A 21,881-nucleotide genomic window follows, 5' to 3' on the forward strand; every position below is an offset into this window, starting at 1 on the left:
GTCCGTTTTCCTAAAAAAACTTGGTCCTGTCCAGGTAAATTCGAAGCTGTCTGTGAATGTCTAAAGAATGCAAAATTCTCTCATCTTCATTTTGAGGATTAGGATATAAGGTAGGTAAATGAATAGACTGATTCAAGGCTACCTTAGAAACCACCTTAGGCATAAAAGTGGGATTAGTCCTCAGGGAAACCCTGTCCTGATGAAAAATAATGAAGGGTTCCACAGACATGAGTTCTTGTAATTCCAAGACCCTTCTGGCAGAGGTTATTGCTAAAAGAAGAGCAGTTTTCCAAGATAAAAACTTTAAATCTGTGGTAGCCGCAGGCTCAAAAGAGGGCAGAGTAAGTTTTTCTAAAACATAGTTGAGATCCCAAGCGGGAACTGGAGCACTTCTAGGGGGCCTAATATTCTTTGCCCCCCTAAGATATTGTTTAAGTAACGGATGAGAAAAAAGAGGGGGGATCCGTATTGTATTGTGCAGAAATAGCCGAGGCATGTATTTTGATAGATGAAAAAGATAAGCCATTATGCAACTTCTCTGTTAGGTATTGTAAAATCAGAGGGATGTTTGGAACTGTAGTATCAAAACCCTGGGCCTGATTCCAGATGCAAAATCTTTTCCATTTTCCTGCATAAGATTTCCTGGTGCTGGGCCTTCTAGCCTCAAGAATTACATCCATTACCTGTTTGGTAAGGGTAGAATTGCTTATAGCCCCTAGATCCGCCAGGCCTCTAGATTCAATGTTTTGACATGACTGTGCAGGATCCGGCCGTCTTGTTGAGACAGTAGATGTGGAATTTGTGGTAGAATCCAGGGTGGACCCTGAGCCAAGTTCATCAGGGTTGAATACCAGAATTGTCATGGCCAGTTGGGGGCCAGAAGAATCATATTTGGTTTGTCCTGTTTGATCTTCAGAAGTACCCTTGGTAGAAGAGGCAATGGGGGAAAAGCATACACTGAGAGGTTTTTCCAACTGAATGAAAGAGCATCCACTTTCCAGGCCCGTTCGTGGTAGGTTCTCGTGCAGAACGTTTGAAGCTGGTGGGTTAGGGGAGATGCAAAGAGATCTATGTCTGGGCACCCCCATGCCTCTGTTATCATCCTGAATACCTGAATATCCAACATCCATTCGTGTGGATCTGAGAGATTTCTGCTTAGACTGTCTGCCAGAGAGTTGTCTTTTCCTGGCAGAAATTGTGCTTGTAAATCCGCCTTGGAGGCCAGTGCTGTGTTCCACAGAGTCATGGCCAGTCTGCACAGGGAGTAAGAATGGGAACCTCCCTGCTTGTTTATGTACCACATCACTGTAGTGTTGTCTGTCTTTATCAGTAATTGTCCTGGTAGAATGAGATCCTTGAAAGCTGTCAGAGCATTCTGTACAGCTAGCATTTCCTTCAAATTTATGTGCAAGTGCATTTGGTCCTCTGTCCAAGCACCCTGAAGACATTTTCCTGGTATGTGGGCTCCCCATGCATAGTCCGAAGCATCCATCATTATCACTTGATTGGCTGGAGTGGGACAGAAAGGTTTTCCATTGTTCTGGAGACAGGCCTCGGCCCACCAAAGAAATTCCTGTTGGAGGCAAGGCAGAATTGTGATCACAAATTCCAAACTGTGACAATACTGAGACCATACACTCTTGAGGTACCACTGTATTTTCCTCATATACAGTCTTGCATATGGTATTAGCAGAATGCAGGATGCCATGTAACCCAAAGCCTGCAGAATTTTTCTTGCAGTTAGCTGACTCTTTGCAGCCAGGTTTTTGAAAGAGAAAGCCAGTTGCACTTTTTTGTCTGGTGTCAAGTAAGCCATCTGGGTTGTAGTGCTCAAAAGATCACCCAGGAAAGTAATCTGTTGAGTGGGTACTAGGTTTGATTTCTTTAGGTTCACTGTAAATCCTAGACACCTGAGAAGATGCTGCACAAAAACCAGATGCTGACGTAAAGTCTCCTTGTTGTCCACTTGAATGAGACAATCATCCAGATAAGGGTAAATTTGAATTCCCTTCTATCTGCAAAATGCAATTACTGGAGCCAGGTACTTGGTAAAGACCCTGGGCGCAGTAGATAAGCCAAAGGGCAGCGCAGAGAACTGGTAATGTTTCGAGCCCGCTTTGAATCTGAGGTTCCTTCTGCATTCCTGCCTTATAGGAATATGTAGGTAAGCTTCTTTAAGTCCAAAGTCACCATCCAAGCATTCTTGCTCAACATGGGCAGCAGCTGCTGCAGAGTGAGCATTTTGAATTTTGGAATGTCCAGAAAAGTGTTTAGTACTGAGAGGTCTAGGATTGCTCTCCATGTGTTTTCCTTCCTGGGAACCAGGAAAAGCCTTGAATAAAAACCTTGCCTTATTTCTGTGTTTGGTACCAATACAATGACCCTCATAGCCATGAGGGACTGAACTTGCTTCTGAGCCTCTGCCCATTGATGTTTTGGCAGATCTGGCCATCTGTTTGGTTTTGGCAAGGTATGGAAATGTAACTTGTAACCTCTTAAAACTATGTCCAGAACCCATTTGTCTTGGGTTATGCAGCTCCAATTGTGATGGAAAAGAGAAATTTTTCCCTCCAAAGGCGCTTCCAGGAGAAGAGCCCCTGGAGCTAATAAGGGAGAGTCATAAAGACTGTTTCCTGTAAGGTTGTGACCTATCTTCTCCACCCTTGGGAGAGGGAGCACTCCACTGCCTGGGTCTGAAAGAGGTCTGTGCCTGTCCTCTACCTCTGGAACGCCTGTATCTATGTCTCTGGGGCCTGTCCGAGGTCGGAAAGGACCAAGGCTTAGCTGGCCAGTTCCTGCTAAATCTAGGAGGTTGCACCTGTAGAAAATCTTTAATCATCTGCATAGATTTGGCCTTGTCTTCCATTTTCATTAATACCTCCTCGACCTTGGCCCCAAACAAAACATTGTGCTGCAGAGGGGTATCCAACAGTTTTTCCTTAACCTGATCTGGCAAAATTTGCTCCCTTAACCAAGCATGACTTCTAATAACTGCATCAGAAGCTGCAGCCCTGCAAGAGGCCTCCAAAGAATCAAAACCACAGTGCAGGGTATGTTTACCCACCTGCTCAATAGCATGTAATAAATCCTGCAGCTCCTTATCTTCAGTACAACCAGAAACAGCTGACATCTTTTGCTTCAACACAGACAAGAGGTACTGCTGGTATTGCAACATATGACATTGACAATTCAAAGCTCTAATAGACAAAGTAGCGGAAGTATAGACTTTTTTGCCCCATCTTTCCAAGGCTCTGGATTCCCTGTCAGAAGGAATAGGGTTCTTAGCAGAGGTCGCTTTAACACCCTTAGGGCCCTGCAAAATAGTTTCTGGATCAGCTGAAGGATTTTTAAAAAGGAATTTGTGAGAATCTGGAACCCTATAATACCTATCCGGTTTGACAGGAGCAGGAGGAAAGGAATCAGGAGAGAGAGTAGACTCTGTAAAAACATCATCCACAATGTCAAAGACAGGGGGGATAGCCAGGGGCTTATGCTGGGGAGGAAGAAGAAAATCTCTAAGCCTTCACTTGGATTCAGAGTATTCCTGCCCTTCCCAGTGGAAATGCACTCTCATGTCATGCAAGGTTTCCCCAAAAGAATAATCTACAGGAGGGGAAGCTGAAGGAAGGAATTCTTCAGCATCAGAATCCTCATAAGGAGGGAAGGAATAGTCCTGCTGAGAGGAAGAAGCAGAAGAAATTGAAACCTGATCTGATGAATCATAATCTGGCTCTTGCCTAGGCCTTTTGGCAGGAGGGGGATGGGAACCCCTGATCATAGTTAACAAGTCTTCGGCCATTTTAAGCATCTGTCCCTGAGGTCCAGGGCCTTGAACTGAAGAGGCCTGTGCTTGTCTCTTTGTCTCTGCCGGAGCCTTTGTCTTTGACTGTAACATGGAAGCCATTTTAACATGAAGCTGTGTAGACCTGAAAACCATCTCAGAAGCCGGTGCCTGCATACAGAGGGCCCCATCAGCTCCTCATGGGAGTCAGTACAGGCGAGCAGTTCAAAAGTGGTGGATGACAGGGGCTATGAAAGCGCCTCACTGACGACCAATGAACTGGCAACTGGCTCTAGTAAAGATATGTCATCCGTTTTGGACCTTGGAGGCCTGTCTTTATCTTTGCACCATTTGTGAGCTCCAGCCGGATAAGAATCCGACGACATATTGTAATTAAATCTTCTCCCAAAGTAATGGAAGGCAAAATCGTACCTGTGCTTAACAGTGCGTTGGTTAAATCTAGCACAAAACCTACAACTAGCTACATTGTGGTCAGGGCCTAGGCAAGGAATACAGTATGAATGAAAATCCTTATGAGGTATTTGCTTCCCACAAGAAATACAATTATTAACTTTTTCTGACATCGGACTGGAGCAAGAAAAAAGTTTCCCCAAGGGGTACTTAGCTTTAGGAAGAAGAAGTCTTCAAACAAATCACCAAAGTGAACAGGAGTTGGCCGACCGGCACTTGCGAACTGCTTTGCTTCGGGCACTGTGCGGCAAGAAAGACTGAGGAAAATGGCGCCGTCTGAGGCCTTTATACCCCTGGCACGCTGACGTCAGGGAAGGAGCGACCTCAGCCGATGTCGGACCCAGACTTTGGGACTCTGGCCGATCGAGGGCTGCTGCCAGCAGAAAGAACCCTACAGTAATGACTGCAACAGTGAACCACGATGAACATCGGGTAATCTGCCAGTGTAGTTCCTCGCAGTAGCAAACTCCACCGCTAACACGCCCACGCCTTACGAAGCTACATTCATATTAATTAGCTGTCGGTTAAAATTGTCTGTAAGAACGGTATCGGAAAGAACGCATTAGTAGAAAATATATTTAAAAAGCACATGCATTATAAAAACAGCTGAAATATACTGATATATATATATATATATATATATATATATATATATATACATATACATATATATATATATATATATATATATACACATATATATATATATATATATATATATATATATATATATATATATATATATATATATACATACAAATAAGTACAGGTTCAATCATCAAGCAAAGTGTATAATAATAATATTCTATTACTACCTTTCTATAGTACTAGTGATTTCAATAAGTGGCAACAATGTGTTAAACCAGTAGTTAAAAGTTCTTTTGTAGCAGGTAGTTGTGCATTAAATAGTTGTTACTATTTTCTAAAGAATTCTATTCTTACATTACGTTTCTGTATGGAATATGATCGGTGCATTACAAATGGTCATTATAGTCAAAAGACTGTACAATTACACTTGTACACTTGTCAATTTGAAACAGCTGAATGTAAGGTGTTTCTCTAAAAACATACGTAGTTTAGGACAGTGGAACAGCTGAATGTAAGGTGTTTTTCTAAAAACTGTCACTCAGATGTGCAATGACCTGCCAATCAATGTGGACATGCCCTAACCTGCGCAGAACCGCCCGCGAAGTACTACACTGGTAGATTACCGGCAAAACGTGGAACACATACTAAGAACGACAACTACAAAGGTCATAGGATGGTTAAAAATATGCTGGGTTTACTTATTAAAAATAACTTTTAGTGAATTAATATGATTAATTTCTATTTACCATGGATAGCTAGCTACCTTGGCTCGAGATGATTGTCACTGTTAAAGTGACACCCAACCTAATGCTATGTGCAAAACAGGAAAAAGGGGTTCAGAATGGTTGGATGGATTTCTCTTTTACCATAGATATCAGTCAAAAAATTCCTAACACATGAACTTTGAGGAACATGAACATTTTAAGACCACAGATGAGGTGTGTTCCTCATAATGAAATACACTTCAGAGGTCTTGGCTTTCGTCTTTTCCCGGTTAGGGGTTGCTACAGCGGAACTCCAGTCTGTTAGTGATTGGCAGTGGATTTTTACGGTGTTGAGGTGCCAGCCCAACGCCCAATCTTCAAAGAAGGCATGCCCATTCACGCTCACGCCTATCTGCATGTCTTTAACATCACACAACCATGGGCATGCAGACTCCACACAGAAAGTACTCCAGCTGAGAATCGAATGGGAGAACCTCTTGCTGTGAGGTGACAACACTAACCGTTGCACCACCGCGGCACTTCAGAGGTATCCTTGATGTATTGGGCCCTTGCACCTAGCCTGCACTAATTCTACCAATGTTTCTGGAACTTTGAAACATTGCAGGAGGATTGCCCAAAACAGCTCTCTTGGGACTTTCTCATTTGCTTTCTCTAAGACTAGGAACACCCAGTTGAACCATTCTTATTTAGTTTCTTCCCAACTAACTCTCTCACTACAAACTTCGGGTAGGCTGTGCTGTATTCTGATCTGAATCCAAACTGCTCATTTCCCATCTTACTTTCCTCCTACTCTGTGTTCATATGTGTGTACTAGGCTAATGGCCCTGGAGCTTTTACAAGCCTAGCCCATAGGATTACCCTGGCATCGTGCCACCTGACGTTAGTTCCCAGTGCCTCTGTTGAGTAAAGCCACTGGAGTGATCCCTGGAGTGAATTTTCTATTTTCCATCCACTCATGAAGATTTCTCTTGAAGAGGGCCAGTGAGGTGCTCTGCTTGACATGTATGGGAAATCTATTCCATAGCATAGGCAGTCTCTGGGTTATGAACCTGTCCCTCCAGCATGTTCTGTTGATTGTGGTAATGAGGTTGAGGTCTCTGGAGTGTGTGGTGTGGAGGGATTGAAATTTCTTTAGATGTAGCATTTCTAACAGAGATGGGTCAGACATGGCTTTGTAAGTCAAGCAGAGATTGCCTCTAAGTAGGCAATATGAGACGGAAAATAGTTGGGAGTTTTTTTAGTCTGTCCATATAGGACAAATGTTTAAGGCCTAGGATTCTTTTGTGAGGTACTTTTGCAGCCTCTGTTGCAGGTGTTTAGTGAGGTACATGCCAAATGTGGCATTGTACTCAATGATTGGCCTAATGAGGGAAGATAGAGGGAGGCAATAACCTCTTTCTTCCTGGATGCAAACCCTTAGTAATGAGATGTGCCACATAGAAGGACTTTCTGACCACAGTGGCAATGTGGTAGTCAAAAGACAGGTTGCTGTCAACCTGTGTTCCCAGATCTCTTACAACGCCTTCTGTGTTCAGTGGACTACCATTGGTGTGGTAATTCATGGGAACCAGGATTTCCCAAAGGGGATGACAATACATTTTTTGGCATTGAGCTTAAGGCCATGGTTCTGACACCAGTTGTTGGTCTTAGTGAGGCCTTTCTGCAGGATGTCAACATCACTCAGGGAGTTAATAATAGTTCCTGTAAACTTTGTCAGCCAGAGTCCCTTCGTGTTGGTCTGGACTTTAGAGAAGTAGATACCAAACAGGAGAGGACCCAGGACTGAACCCTGTGGGACTCCACTTGTGACTGGTCAGCAGTCTGACTTGGAGTCAACTACTTTCACACTGTGGGTTCTACCTGTGAGCCAGTTTGCAACCCACCTAGTAATATAGGGGTTGATGCCCAGCTTAGTGAGGTTTTTCTATGATTCTTGAGTGGGAAATGGTATCAAAGGCCTTGACCAGATCAAGGGAGGCTGTATGAAACATCTTGCCTTCATCTACAGCTCTGGTGACTAACTCAAAGAAGTTGAGCAGACATGATCTACCCTTCACAAAACCAAACTGTGTGGGATCCAGAGTTTGGAGATTCCCTATATCCTTGTTTATTAGGCCCATGATGATGTGTTCCATAGCTTTGCTTATCAGACTCATCAGGCTAATGGGGCGATAGTTCCCAGGGTCTGTAGTCGCTCCTCCTTTGTGGAGAGGGATGACTCTACCAGTGCGCCATTCGGTGCGGACAAAGCCTGAGGTGAGGCTGTGATTGAACAGGGCACACAGGTGAGGTGCTAGTTCACTCTGTAGTTCATGTAGAACACAGCCAGGGATATTGTCAGGTCCCAAAGAAGCTGTATTCTTGGCCTTGGACAGAGCTGTTTTAACTTGTGCAGCAGTAATACTGGGTGCCTGGCAAGCTACTGGTATTGTGACTGCTCCCTTGGGGGGGGGGGAGAAAGGGGTAAAGTTGGCAATGAATCTGTCGGCCAGTATACTGGCAATATCTGTTGGGTCGGTATAGGAGGCACCATTGTGCAGCAGCTCAGAGAAAATCTGGTTATTGCCGTGGAGATTATTTATAAAACTATAGAAGGCCTTGTGGTTGTCTTTATTATCTGTTGCAATTCTGTTTTCATAGCTAGCTTTAAAGGATTTGATGAGGGATCTCAACTTTTTGTTGAAGCTGATAAGGGAGTTTTTCCGGGTCTATATTATAAAACCAAAAAGACTTTACCGTGAATGCTCACATGAGCGAAAATGCCGGTAATCGAACTTGCTATTGTGGGGGGCTGTGCCCCCCACACCTCCAGCTAACTATATATTCTAACTCCAAGGTCGCACTACAGTGAGGAAAGGGCAAATATCCCACTCCTCACTGTAACACGACCCCACAATCACAGTTTCGATTCCCGGCATTTTCACTCGTGAGCGTTCGTGCTAAAGTCTTTTCGTGCATCTAATATAGACCTGTTTTTCCAATCTTGGGAATTTACCTTATTCCGCATCAGTTTTCTCCTTCTGTTGTAGAGTTTGTTTATGGCAGGGGACAACCAGATTGGCTTCCTTTTTTTTTGGAGGAGAGTGTCTTGGTTCTGTTGGGTATGGCGAGATCCATGCATTTGTGTACGTGTTGTATGATTCAGCGGTCATGCAAATGATCTCCATTTGCATGGGTGCCGTGAAGTTAGCCACCTCTGTTTTTAGGAGCCCAAAGTTAGCTTTTAGTTATGTTAGTAATGACCAGGTCAAGAATGTTGCTACCTCTAGTGGGGGTAAGAACGAGCTGGTCTGAGGCATTGGAATTAATGAATTGCAGGAAACGTTGGGCAGTTGTATTGGTATATGAGTAGTTTTCCCAGTTAATGGACGGGTAGTTGAAGTCACCCAGTATGAGAGTGTTAGGTTGGACCCTAATATTCTCCAGGGTGCTTAGGAACGTGGAGTGTGAGTCTTGGGACATGGTTGGGGATCTATAGCAGGCTACGACCAGAATCGCTGTCTTACCCAGTGTTAGCTGCACCTGAAGTATCTCAGATGCATTATGTTGGGCTACCTGTCTGGAGGTGTGTGCATCCTTTATGAATATGGAAACACCACTGCCTTTGGACCTTCAGTCCAAGTTCTGGGGCCGAAAGGTGTGGAATGAGTTATAGCCTAGTAGTGCAGGGGTGCTTTCTGCTGCCTTGAACCAGATCTCTGTTATGACACAAATGTCAATGTTCTCCATTTTAAGGAGTGCTTTGAGTGAGTGCATTTTGAGATTTAGACTTCTAGCATTGAGTAGGATGACCCTCAGATTGCATTTGTTTGTAGTATTTGTTTATCAATCAGCCTCTCAAGAGCTTTAATGCAATGTGGTACCTGCCTACTGCCTACAGTTGTGGATGTCCCCTTTAGTCTCTAACACTGACACTATTATACTTATTCTCAAGTCATCTGGGATACACCTTTCTCTCCACACTGCTATGAATATCCTCAGGAGCCATTTCTCCCCATCTCACCCTTTCTTGACCATATCTGTTATGATCTCATCTGAACCTGCCGCTTTCCCTGACTTCATTTTCCTTAGTGCTGTTCTTACTTTTGTGTTGGGCTCCTCCTCTTCTTTCATCATAAGCTGTATATCAGGCAGTACAGCTTCTGTGGACTTTTCTTCATACTGCCTTTGATTTCCTCTGGCTTGATGTCATCCCTTACGAAGGATGCCTGAATGTCTTCTTTATCCTTCTACCTTTGCCTTGCAAGCTGATACTATCTGCTGAGCCACTTTCCAGAAGCTGGTGAAATGTTTCTGATGGCTTGTTCTTTGCTACTGCAACTCCTATCTTAGCTTGTTTGTTAGCCAGCTGGTATTAACCAGTATTCCTTCTTTGCCTGGTCCATCTTTCCAATTTTCAACTTTTTCTTGCACTTCTTTCTTTTGATGACTTCATTGAATTCTGCATTCCACCACCAGCTTTTCTTACATAACTTATGTCCATAACTGGCTCAGCCACATACCTGTTCTACAGTCCTTATATATGTTCTGAGGCTCTTCCATTCTTCAACTAGACCTATTTCCTCTTCTTCATGAGGTGCTAGAGCCCTGAGTAATTCCTTGAACTCTTGTGCTTACTCTCCAGTCAATTTCCAGGACTTCAGCCTAGTCTCTGTTGACCTTAGAGCCTTCTCTGACCACTGCTTGAAGCTCATTGTGGCAACCAGTGGTTTAAGCTGTGCGCTGACTGTTTCACTGGGCTCCAGTGCCCTTTCCTTATTAGGAGGAAGTCTACCAGACTTGCATGTTGGTCATTATTGTACGTGATCTTGAGACTGCTCTCTTACTGTACCATGTGTTGACCACCATCAAGCCAGTTACCAGACAGAAATCTAGAAAGGCGTCTCTATCTTTATTCCTGTTGCCCCATCCATGTAGACTACGTCAGTCATTGTATCCTGTTCTGTCTGTCCAGGTTTGTGCATTCAGATGACCCATTATCAACACCAATTCATGTTGTCCTGTTTGATATGGAGGGTCTTTCAACTGCTGTCTTCCTCACCATCACAACTTTGTTTTGGGGCATAGGCTGAGATTATGAATAGTGCCTTATCCTTACACTGGAGTCTTATTGCCTTAAGTCTATCACTAATTCTGATGATATCACTCAATGTCTTCTGAAGCCTCTCCCTCACCGCAATTCCCACACCATTTCTAGTTTGTACTTCTCTTCCTGTGTAGCTACTTTTTGCTTCTCTTCCTGTGTAGCTAGTTTGTGCTTCTTTTCCTGTGTAGTAGATTCTGGACCCAATGCCAAGTGACTTTGCTACACTGCCCTTCCATCTTGTTTCCTTGATACATATTATATCCAACTTCCTTATCATTATCATGTCATCCACTTCCAAATGGCATCCTGTCAGTGAGCCTGCATTGAAGTGTGTAGCAGTAGTTACTTCATCTTTGGCAGGTTGATTGGTTTTAAGTCCAGCTTTCACTCAACAGAGCTAGCCCAGGTAGCCCAAGCTGGACAACTGGACACCAGACACACAGTTGCTTATAGACCCAAGGCTTCTGGGCTTTACCATGGACACACACTGGCCAATTGGGGCACATACACCCCTCCCACCATAAGCATAGATCCCTCACAGTACGCCAGGTCCTCAACCCACTTATCACCAGCAAATACCTATGCACATTTGGTGACATCGGTCAACATGACCAAATCACGTAGAGCCAATTTTTACACTGTCGAGTGGCTAGCCCTGATATAATGCACAGTCTGTGATCCATGTTCTCCTATCTTGAGGATACTGTTCACCACAGTTGATGCCCGAAGCATTTGTTCTATATAACTCTTCCCCATAAGGTACCATCTAAAGTCTGTGTTGCTGCCTACAGCTCCATTCATAGCTGAGTTTGAGGTGGAAACACAGCATGTTTTTGGGCAGTGGGAGGAATCCCATAGAGACCCAGGGAGAACATGCAGACTCCATATGGGTGTTGGCTGACGGTTAAGATCAAACCTTGTACCTTGTGCATGGGCAACCATTACAAACACTCACATCTATAAATATATATGCATGTATGCATAGATTTGTGTGTGTGTGTGTATCTATCTATATATATATATATATATATATATATATATATATATATATATATATATGTATATGTACACATATGTGTGTGTGTGTGTGTGTGTGTGTGTGTGTGTATATATATATATATATATATGTATATGAATGTGCTTTTTTTCTCAGGGGTACAAGCACCCCTGCACATCCCACACCACCCTTACTTAAATATACTAACTTAATGGTCATCAAACAGTTGAGAAAAGAGAACAAAAAACACAGCAACTCACTGCTTTTTTTTTTACTTTACAATTTATAGTCAATTTTACTATATATATATATATATATATATATATATATATATATATAAAATGTGTGTGTGTGTGTGTGTGTACACACATATATATATATATATATATATATAATGTGTGTATATATATATATATATATATATATCTATATATATATATATATATATATATATACATATACATATATATATATATATATATATGTGTGTGTGTGTGTGTGTGTGTATGGGTCTATATTACGAGACTGAAAACCCATTTGAGCGAACACCACAACACCGACACATATAGCACGAACTACGGTAATGGCGAATGTTCAAAACTGCAAAACACGAAATGTCGAAGTGTCATGGTTGGCCCGTCTACGGTATAGCTCTGTAAGGTAAGTGTGCGATAGTTAAAGACCTTAGGGTTAGGGTGCAGGTTAAGGTAAGTGCATAGATAGGTAATGTATGTAAGGTTTAGTGTAGGGTTATAAGTAGGGTTTTAAGTGTATGTGTGTGGATTATTTGTTTTGTTTGGGTATATGTCTGCAGGGTAAGTGTGTGATAGTTATGGACCTTAGGATTAGGGAGCGGGTTAAGGTAAGTGCATAGATAGTAATGTATGTATGGTTTAGTGTAGGGTTAGAAGTAGGGTTTGGTTAGTGTATGTATGTGTTTTATTTATTATGTTTGGGTATGTAGTATGTAGCACGGGGTGGTGTTGGCCGACTATGACGATTCGAGATTTGTAATTTCGCGGTTTAATGGGTTCTGCTTATTTGCGGTTTGGGCTATGTGTGTCAGTGTTGTGGTGTTCGCTCAAATGGGTTTTCGATTACGTAATATAGACCCGTATATATATATATATATATATATATATATATATATATATATATATATATGGGTTCAATACATATGACCGAAAGTTCATATGACCGAAGTCCATTTGACTGAGACCAAATGACCGAAAGTTCACTTGACCGAAAACCCATATAACCAAAAACTCATTTGACCGAAAAACAGCACTGGCAGGTATATGCCCTATCCCCCACTGTAGTGTGACCCTGGAGTAAAAATATATTGGTGGTGTGTGGGGGGTACAGCCCCCCACATTGGGGGTGTGGTGGGCATAGCCCCCCACATAATTGCAGTTTATGCACTATTATATACATGTGTATCCATTAACAATACATTAAAACATATAACATCAGTAAAAACTGGTTGCAAAATGTGGAGGGCTACTCCCCCCCAGCTTTATATTCTCACTCCAGGGTCGCACTACAGTGGGGAACAGGGCATATACCTGTCAGTGCTGTTTTTCGGTCAAATGAGTTTTCGGTCATATGGGTTTTCGGTCAAGTGAACTTTCGGTCATTTGGTCTCAGTCAAATGGGCTTCGGTCATATGTAGTGAACCCATATATATATATATATGTATATATATATATATATATATATATATATATATATAAAATGTATATGTATATATGTATATAGTTTTATATATATATATGTATATATGTATATATATATATATATATATATATATATATACATATATATATGTGTATATATATATATATATATATATATATATATATATATAGAGTGTCCACTGTGTGGAGTCTGCATGTCCTCCTTGCATTTGCGTGGGTTTCCTCTGAGTGCTCTGGTTTTCTCCCACATTCCAAAGACATGCAGTAGGTGGATTGGACACTCTAAATTGGCCATAAGTGTGAGTGTACGTGGTGTACCCTTGGGCTAGCAACCTGAAACCATAATTGCTACAGAAACAATGAGCAGTGTAGGATGCTCGTTCCCCAATGTACCAGATGGTGATGAAACAGGAAAGAAATATATATATATATATATATATATATATATATATATATATATATATATATAGTCTATGTATGTGTGTGTGTGTGTGTGTGTGTATGTATATATATATATATATATATATATATATATATATATATATGGATTCACTTCAGAAGCTCGAAATACTGAAATCTCGAATTTCAGTATCTTGAGCCCAAGAAGTCGAATCCACAAAACAAAGAAAACTAAAAACAGCAAATTCAAAACCTCGAATACCGGAAGTTTTGAATTTCACGATTTTACTACACACATACACACACGATTCACCACACAAACACACACAATCACTCTACTACATGTAAGCAGGGAGCAAGCCCCCCCTGTACCCCCCCTACTTAAATATTCTCACTCCGAGGTCGCACTACATACAAACACACACAAAACACCACCACACAAGCTACTTTCTCTTCGCACACACACATCACAGCAACAAAACATACTGACACACACCACAGCCCCTACCCAAACCCCTTAACACACACACACACACACACACACACACACACACACACACACACACACTTACCTGAATACATGACCAAAGCGGAACTTTAGAAGTGTGAAATTCAAAACCTCCGGTATTTGAGGTTTTGAATTTCACGCTTCTAAACTTTCGCTATTATGTGGATTCGGCTTCTTGGGCTCGAAATACTGAAATTCGAGATTTCAGTATTTCGAGCTTCTGAACGGAACCCATTATATATATATATATATATATATATATATATATATATATATATATATATACACATGGATTCACTTCAGAAGCTCGAAATCCCGAAACATTGAATATCATATGATCAATGTTTTGGCATATCAAAATTCCCAAATAAATTCCCCCCCAAAAAAAACAACAGGGACACCCCTCCTACCCACCTTACTTGTGTGTTAACTCCAGCCCTTCATTGCCTACCAAACTCATGTGTGTTAACTTTAACCCTCCACATTACAACAAATCTTTCCCTAATACTACCACTAGTCAGACAAAGTTTGTGTGGTGCTAGTTTTAATATTTTGTTGTTTGATTTTTTTTTTCAGTTAAGCAACTGTAATAGAAGAGAATTTATTTTTCTCTTGTGATTAGTGTAATTTTGGTAGTGTTTTGGTTGACTGAAGTGAGTTTTGATTTGCAGAATTCGACTTCACGAGTGCTAATTTTCTGCAAGTCAGTTTTTGATAAGACTCGTATTTATTTTAAATATACTACTGATGTTTATTTTAAATATACACACATATATATGTTCAGCATTTTATATATATATATATATATATATATATATATATATATATATGAGTGGTGCCCATTTTACATAAAATGTTGAATAGTACAATGGGATATTACTCAAGAGACATAGTTTAATGGTATTGCAAAACTCCACCATACAAAATCTTTTATTTTTTGCCCCTGACAAAGGGAGATGTAAAGGTGGTTCTCTTTCTTCAAATTATTGGTGTCATCAGTATGGTGGCTGCGTAGTCTGGTTTCCTGTTTCTAAATGTGTGATGGTATGGAATCCAGAAAATTATATGAACAAGTAAATCAGAAACAGCAATATACCTCCAAACATAGGTATAACATGTGAAGGGTAAATCAAGCCTGAAAACAGGTACCTCTCTCCAAAACAGGTAGGGTTGAGAGACATGAGAACAATGTCCGAGAATAAATCAGGGTTTTAACAAAACTAGGAGCCTTTAAGAAAGAACTTGAAATACCTGATAAAAGCAAATAAGTGTGAATGTTTTCATAAATGCATTTACAGATTAAAAAAAAAAAAGGAAATGTTATGACTGTGTTTACAACCATGCTAGTCACTGCAAATCTGTATACTTTGTCTAAGAGAATATTAGATAAATATATATGTATATAATTCATTAACTCATCCTCTCATAACTTTTGTACTTTGTTAAAATTTATATTGAAATGTTATTTGTATACTCCATTTCTTTTGAAGTGAGATCCACCACTATGCTGTTCAAGTTTCAAAGACAAATTTATTTATTAATTTTAATTTTACATTTATTGACCACGATTGTCTGACTGAGCTGAAGAGCCCTTTTTCAGTGGAGGCCAGGGGAGAAAAGCTCTAACATATTATACAATTTTCATTATAAATTAGCATTAAGCAGTAATGTTACAGGATTATTGCAAGGCATTAAGTAGCAATACAATGTTATACAGTGTCAATAATCAGGAGTATAGCATAACTATTTTAAGATGTATAAAAAATATGTCGTAAAGATGAGTATAGTTTTTGGGGTAAGTGGTAAAAAAACAGTTTTATCATAATGTAGTTGCATGAAGGCAAGATAATTACAATAGAATGTTTCTCTGAGGCAGTTTGCTTAATAGATTTTAGAAGACAGTAGAAAGAGCAGTCAAGGAAGATTAGAGAGAGCTAGTGAGAAGAGTGAGTTAAGGGCAGAACGTAGATTAAGGTATGAGAAGTAGGGGATGTTTAAGGAGGGAGAGTACAGTGGCAGGACCAGTGACTTTTAAAGTGCTCTTTGGTGGCTGTCTTAAATTGTTTAGGCTGTGTAAGGGTCCTGATTTCTAGTGGGAACCTATTCCAGACAATAGTGGGGTGATAGCTGTACATGTTGCGTCCACATTTAGACTTGGGTTTGTAGATTTGTAATAGGTCTTGGTTAGAGGTTCGGAGAGGTCTGGAGGGAGAATAATGGGAGATGAGAGGGGATAGTGCTGGGCAGTAGGGAGGCTGGTATAAGACAGAATGGATGATCTGGAGCTGAGAGAGAAGAAGCTGGTGGGGTAATTCAAGCTAGTTTAGGTGTTTTAGAGAGAGACAGTGATGGGATTTGTAAGTTTGTTGGGCAGCAAATCTAGCTACCTTGTTGTAGGTAGATTTGAGTTTGATCAGGAGTGCTGTGTTAAGATTTGTGAAAATTTGAGAATTGTACATTAGAATGGGTAGAAGGTAGGTAAGAGAGAGAGTAATCTTGGCTTCAGAGGTAAGGAATTTCTTGTTACGGTAAAGGTGCCCTTGTTTTGAATGTGTCTTTTTGATACAGTTATTAACATGCAAGTCAAATTTAAGCTGATCGTCGATGGTTACGCCTAAGAGCTTAGTACTGGATTCTGCCTGAATAGGAGTGTTATTAAGGGACTGTATGGAGAAGGAGGGTTTAATTATTTATGAACTTTGTAGGTAGGAAGAGTAACAGCTTTGTTTTTTTAGGGTTAAGGATGAGCTGGTTGTTGGAGAGCCATGTTTCAACTAAGTTAAAAGATGCCTGAGTAGCTGAGAAGAGCTTAGAGGGAGAGTTGGCTGTGGCGATGACTGTAGAGTCATCTGCATATTGCACTAAAGATGACTGAGGACAGGAGGTATAGAGCTGATTATTAAAGATATTAAAATGTAAAGGCCCTAGGATAGACCCTTGAAGTACACCCATTTTGACAGGGAGAGGAGGGGAGAGTGCAGAGTGCCATCTCACTGATTGAGATCTATCAGTGAATTAGCTGGAGAACCAGGCAACAGTATCAGAGGAGAAGCTGAGGTTATGCAGTTTGTGCAGCAGAAGAGAGTGTGAGACAGTGCCGAAAGCTTTTGAGAGGTCCAAGAATAGGCAAGAAATAAGTTTATGGTCGTCCATGGCTATAGAGACTGTGTTGAGAAAGGATAATAGAGCTGTAGTGGTGCTATGTTTATGTCTGAAGCCATGTTGAGTTGGTGTAAGCAGATTTTCCTGTATTAGATACTGCATAACTTGTTTATGAATACATTTTTCTAGTACTTTAGAGAGAGGGGATAGGATAGCGATAGGTCTAAAGTTGGAAATATCAGAGGAGTTACCTCCTTTGTGTATAGGTAGAGTATAGCATTGTTTCCCAGATGGAAGGGACTTTAGATTCAGAGATAGAGCGATTATTTAGGACAGATACAGGGAGAGCAAGAGAGTCAGCTGCTAGTAGAAGAAAAGTGGAAGGAATATTGTCAGCTGATGCTGAGCATGGTTTTAATTTAGAGAGTAGAGTTTTGATTTAGCTAGTAGGTACAGATTTGAGGAAGAAGGTATTTGATGAGATAGTATTAGGAGTAGGTTCAGAAAAGTTGGAGATGGTAGTAGTAGAGGAGTTTGGGTTAGGGTTCAGTAGCTTAGATATTGAATTGATAAAATAGGTATTGAAGATAGTGGCAGTTTCTTCAGATGTCTTATCTAGACATGGATTGGGGGAGCTAAGATTACCGGGATGTAATATTTGTTTAATAGAGTTCCAGAATGTTTTAGGATTAGATTTTACAAGTCCTTTTTATCTTTGTTTATGTGTTTTTGTCAGATTTCTGAGTTCTTTATATTTTTGTAAGTCTGCAGAGAGCTTAGTTTGTGACCATTTTTTCCATAGTTTGTCTCTAGTTATCATAAGGGTACGAGTGGCTTTTGAAAGCCAAGGAGATATGGTGGACTTAATTCGGACTTTGCAAGGGGGAGCAAGTGAGCATACCTCTCAACCTGGAAACATCAAAAATCTGGACAAGGCCCGTGAAAAATAGGGACAAATCTGTAAGCTGATTAACATAAAATTTGCATGCATAATTAAACAACCCCGCCCAATCCAATGGAATTGTAGGGTACCAACTTTGAAATGCAAACTGAAGAACGGAACCAAAATATAGCACCATAGTCCCCCTGCAGCCATTCCAATGTCACATTACCTGGCTATTTCACCCCATTTACCATAAACACTAATGTGTGCATACTGCTTTACTTCTGCAATGATTATTTGGATTTTAGTTTTTTACATTTTATAGCACAATGCGTAAACACTAATAGATATCTGCTAAAAAGCAATACTGTCTAACAATGAAAATGGACTTGGCATTAAAACTTATCTGCCCATGAAACTCACATTCATTGAAACAGCATTGAAACCCACATCACATCCAAAGAAAATGCATCTGGCCAGTGGTGGATAAAGATTACCTTTCGGCTGTTTTCAAATCAGTGGCCCCTTGCACATAAAACAAGAAGCATACATGCGTTCTTTGATACACCTTCCTGACTTTATTAAATTATATTCCTTGTATAATACATTTAGATTTATTGTTTAAACATTTTTGCAGTAGGCAATGAAACAAAAATGTATGAACCAATGACAAAACTGCCCTATTCAGAGCATTTCCATGATAACAGTCTACTTCCACACACGACTGCATTTTAAATTTATTGTTTGAACATTTTTCCAGTAGGCAATGAAGCAAAATGCATGCACCAATAATGACAAAACTGCCATATTCAGAACATCTCCATGATAACAGTCTACTTCCACACACAGCTGCATTTTAAATTTGTTTGATCATTTTTATATTTTCTACTTCTACACACACAATATATATATATATATATATATATATTTTTTTTTTCAAATCTGTACTTGCACAAACACAAAAGAGACAGAAATCTCCCAGAACACAGATCACTGTCAGCATGTGTACAGAAACTTCACCAACAGTGTTTTCTAATGGCAGGCAGCCACTGCCATTTTGACTAAAGGCACCTAATACTTGCCAATTATGCATTTAATCTGTAGAGATGTCATGCCATAGGTCATGTGTAACACAGAGCACACTGATGCAGCACCATCTGTAGCTGAAGACACAAATATATTCTGTAGCAATTCAGCGTTTTGAATGCATTCTTTTACTGCTTGAAATATATTACATCATTTTGTAATCCCTTTTATTGCTATCAAGTCTAGCAATTCATCAGCTGTGTCCTACAGGCAGCTAGCTCCATTGAATACTATACACAGTGTAGTGTCTGATAACATTTGCACACTCATCTCATGCAACTGAACATGCTTCAGTCTTGTTCATTTAATCAGTTATTTCTGCACATTGTTTGCTGATTCAGTGATCCATGAGTCAACTCATTAGCAGATTTGCTTATCCCAAAAACTTTCTTCTTATAATGACTTTCTTGCCTTTAAAAGACATTTGCTTTTAAAATAATGTCCTTCTATAAATGTAATGTTTTCTTACTGAATATTCAATAAACTTACTAATATTATAGAAAAGATCCATTGTTTCACATTTGTAAATGCTGCTTTAAGTTGCAGAACTTTTCTTCTTATTTGATTTTTCCACACTTTGCATTGTATTTTCAGGATATATAGTGCACAGTACCAATGCACATTACACTGATTTGGTACTGCAATGGACTGGTCAACAAGGAAAGTAATAACTTTTACCTAGCACCTCTCTGAAGAAAAGAAAATAATTCTTTCATTTCTCCTAGTCTTTTTTGACATTTTGATAGCGATCACCAAATGTTCAATAACATACACTTTCACAAAGTTGCCAATAAAAAATGGAAAGATAAACAAATAAAGACGTTTACATTTTTCTACAGACAGTAGTTTTATATAAGATCACACACACACACACACACACACACACACACACACACACACACACACACACACACACACACACACACCCTACCTCTGCAGCTGACTTCCAGAAACTAAGTCAGATGATGGTACCGGCTCTGCATGGCAAAAGTAAAATAATCCTGTTCCTGTCCTGTGTTCTGCTCGAACAAAAAAAGTAAATCCTGTGCTCTGCCCGAACGGCCCGAATGGCAGAAGTAAAAGTAAATCCTGTGTTCTGCCTGAACAGAAGACATAAATGCAATAGGCGCTTGGTAGCTTAGTAAACAGCAGTCCTATTCAAACAGACGCGTGGCATGCTGATGGAGCTGACGTCATCACGCACGTGATGATGTCACCTCCGAAAGCATGAAAATTTAAAAAATAGATCCAAAAAATCAGAAATAATGGAGTGCCACTCGGGAATCGTGGCACCCCATTATTGGGACCCCAAAACTCGGTATAAACCGAGTTATTCGGGACGGTTGAGAGGTCTACAAGTGAGTCTAAGATGCTAAGAAAGGTGGAGTTGAAAGCTAGGACTGCTTCTTCTAGTGGGAGTTGGGTAAGGAATTTCCAGTTTACTTTAGAGAGGAGGGCATTAAAGGTTTCTGGATGGAAGTTAGAGAGTTTATGACAAGTGATAAATTTAGGAGGTTTTGAGAAGTGGGGAGTGAACCTAAGCACTTTTATAGGGCAGTGATCACTCAGGGTGCTTGGTAGGGTTTCAAGGGTATGATATTTGGAAGGATTAGATACAAGTACCCAGTCAAAAAGAGTACTAAATGTGTGAGAGTTGTTTGTATGAGTAGTTTGGGAGATTAGCTGTGTAAAGCCATGTAAATTAAAATGAGTATTAGAGTTTGGATTACTGAGAGTTAACCAGTTAATGTTGACATCCCCAAGGAGGATAGTTTCATTGGGGATGTGTTGAGAAAAGTATGAAAGAATATTTTCCAGCAGAGGAATGCTGTCTCCTGGAGTTATATAGATGGCTTCTACTGTGACAGTGGTGTGGTCATTTATTTTAAGGTTAGCTGTAAGTAGTTCAGCAGGAGAAAAGGATGGGATAGGTTTCATAATACTTGTAATGGTGAGGTGGTTGGAGTAGAGGATGGCAACGCCATCCCCTTTTATGTTTCGGCAATCTATGCAGAGTATATTATAGCCAGGGGGGGAATGTCTTTAATGTCAAATGACTCAAGTCATAGCAGAGAATGGTCTTTGGATCAGTTCACGTACTTGGTAAACAAATAGTAAATAAACATATGAACAAACAAGTCAAATAAAGGTTTGACACCTTTACATTCTGACATTTCCTGACAAATAAGCCACACCCAGGTGTAATACAAATACACTGCTTATCTCAGTAGCCTGACACTTTTAACAAGCCAGACTCAGAAGCATCAATTTTAAATACCATACACTGTGATTGTAGGCCTATCATTAGGGAAAATAGACTCCCTCACCTAGTTGTCCACTATATGTTTTACATTTCTGCTGTATTTCACATTTTGTACATTTCACAGCTTTGATGAATTCTTTCTAAAAGTTGTTGCAGATATATATATATATATATATATATATATATATATATATATATATTGAGAGAGAGAGAGAAAGAGCAAGCACCTCTGCCATAATCTAGACCTCAGGGTAGTTTTCTTGAGACTTAAAAACAAAGCTTGTGTCTTGGGTGC

The sequence above is a fragment of the Protopterus annectens genome, chromosome 16.part0 (genome assembly GCF_019279795.1).
Source record: "Protopterus annectens isolate FY-2018-M chromosome 16.part0, PAN1.0, whole genome shotgun sequence".
Taxonomy (NCBI): domain Eukaryota; kingdom Metazoa; phylum Chordata; order Ceratodontiformes; family Protopteridae; genus Protopterus; species Protopterus annectens.